This window comes from Pseudonaja textilis, unplaced genomic scaffold (assembly GCF_049901715.1).
Source record: "Pseudonaja textilis isolate UNSWEBS1 unplaced genomic scaffold, rPseTex1.2 PTEXSCF25, whole genome shotgun sequence".
Taxonomy (NCBI): Eukaryota; Metazoa; Chordata; class Lepidosauria; order Squamata; family Elapidae; genus Pseudonaja; species Pseudonaja textilis.
The window spans coordinates 363,755-369,754 of record NW_028262874.1 but is presented as its reverse complement, the minus strand read 5'-3'; the positions used below and the strand labels follow the sequence as shown (position 1 = coordinate 369,754).

Here is a 6,000-nt window from a genome sequence, read left to right as displayed (position 1 = left end):
GGATGGATGGATGGATGAATGGACGGACGGACAGACGGACGGATGCACACACAGATAGATATGGATTGATAGATCTCAGCTGCAGACTTTACAATCCATTCTTTATTTAAAAAACTAAGAAACATCACAATGTAAAGAATCTTGGTGTGTTGTAGGAAGATTGTAAGATAATACAGGAATGACAAGAAAATAAAATAAAAAAATTCCATCCATTCTATAACTTTCTCCCTATTTACCCAATGATATAGTCCACAAGTTTGCACTTTCCTGCTTCTTAATGAGCTCTTATCCCAAAATTAATATTGCTAGAAAAGATGGGAAATGAAATTTCACTTCAGGCACAAGCAATTTTAAAATCGGCTGCAATTAAGATCAATATATAGGATTATGACATAGAACAAAATTCCAAATACTCTTAACCTTGGGCAGAGATCAAGGGTGCCGATTGTCATTAGAAGACAGGCAACACTAGAGTTAAATGGCATTAACTTAGAAATGGCACCAAACTCCATAGCTCTGAATGACTTTCCCCAGCAATCTCTGGAGACAAGAGGCCATGTTGAAGGACAGCAGAAGTCAATTCCCTGGGTGCTGAATTCTCTTCCCCAGCATCACTTTCTGGACTTGCCCTGACAGGAAGGAAGGACCACAACCGAAACAGAACAATGATCCCAGGGGTATATCTGTAATTTTTACTAACATGTTTTATTCCAGCCTCTCCTCTGCAGATGGAGCCCAGAAAAAGTTCAGGATCCCAAGAGGAGAAGTTGCTTCTTGCTGTAATTATGACCATCTGGGCCTTTGAGACCTGTGATGCTATATCTCCAGTTTTTGACTTTGATGCAGGCATTAGACTGAAGCCACATGCAAAGGTTCTTGTATCAGAAAAGGATAAATTCCTTGGGTGAAGCTCTCTGGGACCAAGTTTTGGGACAGGTACAGGCTCTGCTCTTGATTGCACCTTTCTCTCCTTTGCAGATGAAACTGAGTGATTCTCTGTTTAGATCAGGAAAGCCACTGGCACTTCTCAGAGTCTTTTTATTTTTCCAACTGTTCCTGTTGTTTGTGTTAGAAACAGGAAGTGGATTGATTAATGCCATGAATGATGGACCTCCTGCTTCTGCTTCTGCTGCTGCTGGTGTCCCCATCAGTCTGTGGGAAGCTGAGAAGGAAATGCCCATTGAGTTTGGAGCACCAGGATGGGTCCAGTCGATGGAGCTTTTACAAGCCTGGAGACCATCTCATTAGTGTGGTCATAACTGAATCATATGTGTCGCCTATAATGTTGCCTTTCAGTGGCCCTCCTCCTTCTCCTTGGTAAGTCATGCAGGGTGACGGAGTTGCACTCCCTCCATGTGCAATTCTCACACTCTCCTTTTCTTCTTATTTCACTTATTTTTGTACTGCAGGACCTGTCTAATTTCCTGAACGATTGTTATTTCCATGGCTTCCCTCTTTTGCTTTATTTTGCTTTATTCCTGTCAAGCAAGAGACCCTACACCATTTCTGACAGATGGCAGTCCAATCTCTTCTTGAAGGTCTCAAGCGATGGCGCTCCCATGACTTCCTGAGGGAACTTCTGTTCTATTGGTTAATTGTTCTCACTGTCAGAAAGTTTCTCCTTATTTCCAGGTTGAATCTCTCCTTGATCAGTTTCCATCCATTATTCCCTGTCTGGCCTATAGGTGCTTTAGATTTTTTTATTGGGAATCTTACCTGATACATATAATAAAAATTTGAAGTATTTGATTGTAAATGTATTAACAGTGGCTAGGATTGTATTTGCTAAAAATTGGAAGAGTGAGGAAATACCATCAGAGGAAGAAATTATTAAGAAAATATTGGAATGTGCTGAAATGAGTAGACTGACATTTGAAATTAGAGAACAAGAAGATAAACAATTCTATGAAGTTTGGGACCTTTTCTATCAATGGCTAGATAATAAAATATAATAATAGAACATTTAGAAACTTAGGATATAATGAATATATACTTTTTTTTCTTTGATACTATCTTTATAAAATTTTATTAAGATGGACTTGGTATGACTTTATGATTCGTTGTAAAATAAATTAAGTAAATTATAGTTATCTCGTTAAAGTATGAATTAACAAAATTATAGTCAAATGATTTTTTAGTAATGATATCAGGCTATATAATTGTTGATTGATAATATGAGCTATTATGTAATATAACTACAATGAAGACTATGAAATGGATGCACAAAAAAAGTGGTAAACCAACTGATACACTGTCTGTAAATTTATGAAGGAGGATGATGCTTTTATGTTTTATGTTTCATGTTTTATGTGTTTTTGTTCATTGTTAAAGTCAATAAAACTTTTTTCCAAAAAAAAAAGAAAGAAAATCGCTTGACACCCTCCTCCTCCCTGTGGCAACCCCTCAAATATTGGAAGACCGCTATCATGTCTCCCCTAGTTCTTCTCTTTACTAGGCTAGCCAAGCCCAGTTCCTGCAACCGTTCATTGTATGTTTTAGCCTCCAGTCCCCTAATCATCCTGGTTGCTCTTCTCTGTACTCTTTCTAGAGTCTCAACATCTTTTTTGTAATCTGGTGAACAAAACTGGATGCAGTACTCTAGGTGTGGTGTTACTAAGGCTGTATAGTGTGGTATTAGTACCTCCCTTGATCTTGATTTTATCCCTCTGTTAATACGATTTAGGATTGCATTACAATTTAGGATTGCATTAGCTTTTTTGGCTGCTGCTGCACACTGCTGGCTCATCTTTAACAATCTTTAATCTTTAACTTACTGGTTGTCCCCTAAGACTCCAGGATCCCTCTCACAGTTACTGCTATTGAGCCTGGTTTCACCCAGTCTATATGTGTACTTTGGGTTTTTCTTGCCTAAGTGTAGGACTTTACATTGAATTTCATTTAGTTAGATATGGCCCAGTGTTCTAGTCCATCAAGGTCCATCTGAATCTTCAGACTATCTTCTTGGTTGTTAGCTATTCCTAGATCATCGGATTTGGATCAATGTTGGTCTAAGGCTGAGCAGGTTTGTGAAGGATTATATATTTTAAAAGTATTTGTTGTTGCTGATCACTATAACATGAACATTATTTCTACAATAGGGATATTTCTGATTTAAAAACTACCCAACAATTAATTTTTGCCATTCAAATGGTCAGCAAGAATTCCCAGCTCCTGCACAATCTCACACTTGGTTACAACATGCATGACAACTATATAAGCACCTTCCGCACTTCAGATACCTTGCTGGACATGCTCTCCACTGGAGAAGGCAATGTCCCCAACTACGGCTGTGGGAGGAAGGAGAACCTCCTGGCTCTGATTGATGCAGCTGCCAGGGACATCTCCATCCAGATGTCAACATTTGTAGGCACCTACAAAGTCCCACAGGTTTGTGTGTGTTTTCTCTATCTAAGGTGAGTGGGGTGGTTGGTATTGGATCTATGAAGATCCAATATCTTCATAAATTCAAGAGCTGTTTTTCAGAATATTGGGAACATAACAACTCTGTCTTAGCATATTATGTTCATCTTCAAGTTCACCATTAAAGACCTGAAGAGCCATAAGGTCCCTGTAGAGGATATTCTATTGAATATTCTACTATTGAAAAACTATCCAGGTTTTGAGGTCCTCCGTTAGCATATTCATTTTCACATATCAATAATATCTGCCTTATCCAATTGGAATCAAGTTGGCAATAGTCCTGTCTATGTATAAAAAATATTCAGACCAAGAAGAGTATCTTTGGGATGGATAAAGGAGTTCAACTCCTGCCCTCATAGATAATTGTTAATTTACACAATTTCTGCTTTCTATAAATTCAGGATATATTATTATTGGGTTAAAATTAAAGTGATGAAACACATATAGTCCCAAGACAGAAAAAATTTCAATTAATTGGATTGGATTGTACAACTGTCAATTTCTGTTAGCAGTTGTGGTCTCTTAGTCTCTTGTACATCTAGAAAAGAAGCTGAAAAATTGCTTCACAAAGAATTTGGAATATAGAAGCTGAGAAAGAGGTTTTAGTACTCAAAAATAGCATATAATACAGCCCTATATCTTAGATCCAGACATTTTATCTAACTTCTGCTAATTTGAATCTAATTGTTGAAATTGTATGGGTGACACAGAAATTTATATTGCATTTTTATTGTTTTTTATTTTAATATGATTTTGCGTTCCATTTTTATAGACAATCTTGTTAATATTCTGTCTTAAATATTTTTAAACTGTGACGAAGGTGTTAAATCTGGGAGGACGGTTCAAAGAACGGAGGCAAGACTCAGATAGCAACAACATCTCTTTATTTGTGACTTCAGATCTGAGCAACTAACCCCAGCTGCAGCAGCCCCTTATATAGGGGCTGGCTGCGGCTAGGCAACCAATGAAGGCGATTTGAGTTTGCCGCTCTTGGCAGGGCCAATCGCGGCAGCCCGTTTACTGGCCAATCGCATCAGTCTATGGCGACCAATCACGATCGGCTTTCAGCGGGCCAATCAGATTTGCAGGCTACGAGCCTGCTAGTCCAGAACAGAAGGAACAAACTATTCTTATATATTCATCAAAACAAAATTGGGTTTGTAAATAAGTATTATTTTGGAGTTTATCTGGACCACATTGTAACACAGCATTCTTCATTACTTTTTCAGATCACTGCTGGATTTCCTTCAGAGGCTCTGAGTGATAAAGGAGATTCCCCTTTTTCCAACAGATGCTCCCCAAAGAAGGGATCCAGTGCCCAGCAATTGTCCAGCTGCTCCTCCATTTCAGATGGACCCTGATTGGCCTCTTTGCTTCAGACACAGAAAGTGGAGAGAATTTCATGAGGACTTTCACTCTGATGCTTGTCAGGAATGGAATTTGTGTGGTTTTCTCACAACAATTTTTTTTTTGAGAACAGTTTTATTAGTTTTTTTAACAAACAAACAAAAACAGACAAAACATAAAAGCATCCGCTCTCTTCCGTACTTATATACAGTGTGTTGGTTAGTTCATCAGTTTTGTGCATTCATTTCGTAGTCTCAATTACGGTTATGTTACATAATAACTCTTATTATCAATCCTAACTTATATATCCTCATATCATTATTAAAAAAAAAATCATTCGACTATACTTTTATTCATTCATACTTTATGAGATAACTATAATTTAGGTAATTTATTCTATAACAAATCATATAATCATACCAATTCTATCCTAGAAAAAACACTTTATAGATATAGTGTCAAATAGCAAAAATAAAGAAAAAACAAAGATATTCCTTATTATCTAACATTCTAAGTATTCTATTGTTGTATTTCATCATCCAACCATTGATAGAAAAGGTCCCAAATTTTATAAAATTATTTATCTTCTTGCTCTCTAATTTCAAATGTCAATCTACTCATCTCAGCACATTCCAATATTTTCTTAATAATTTCTTCCTGCAATGGAATTTTCTCATTTTTCCAATTTTTAGCAAATACAATTCTAGCATGATTAATACATTTACAATCAAATATTTCAAATCTTTACTGTATACATCTGGTAGGATTCCCAATAAAAAGAGCTCCGGTTTCAAATCTATGTGTTTCTTTGTCATTTTTTCCAACCACATGCGGATTTTAGTCCAGTATTTTCTAGCGTCCTCACAAGTCCACCACATATGGTAATATGAACCAGGTATCTGATGACATTTCCAACATTTTTCAGATTTATTCTTGAACATTCTTGCTATCCTTGTCGGAAAATGCTACCTGTAAAACATCTTATACAGATTTTCATTGTAAGCTGTAGACACTGTCATTTTATAATTTTGCGACCATAGTTTCTGCCATTTCTCTAAATCAATCCCATATCCAAAATTCCTCCCCCAAGCAATCATAGTTTCTTTAACTTGTTCTTCCTCTAGCTTAATTTCCAATAAATAACCATATAGTTTTTTAATCACCTTTTAACCAGTACCTGTCAAAATCTTATCTAAATCAGTCTGTTTATCATAAAATCCCTCTGTTTTGGAA

At 36.6% G+C, this 6,000-nt stretch overlaps 1 protein-coding gene across 1 annotated transcript in view; it reads left to right on the top strand.

Moving 5' to 3' along the window:
- Nucleotides 1–204: 204 nt before the first annotated feature.
- LOC148123670 (vomeronasal type-2 receptor 26-like) overlaps nucleotides 205–6,000 on the top strand; it is a 211,190-nt gene continuing 205,394 nt past the window's right edge. The window contains exon 1 of the mRNA XM_087919082.1: nucleotides 205–1,203. The gene's annotated coding sequence lies outside the window, so the exon portion shown is untranslated. The remainder of the gene's footprint in view (nucleotides 1,204–6,000) is intronic.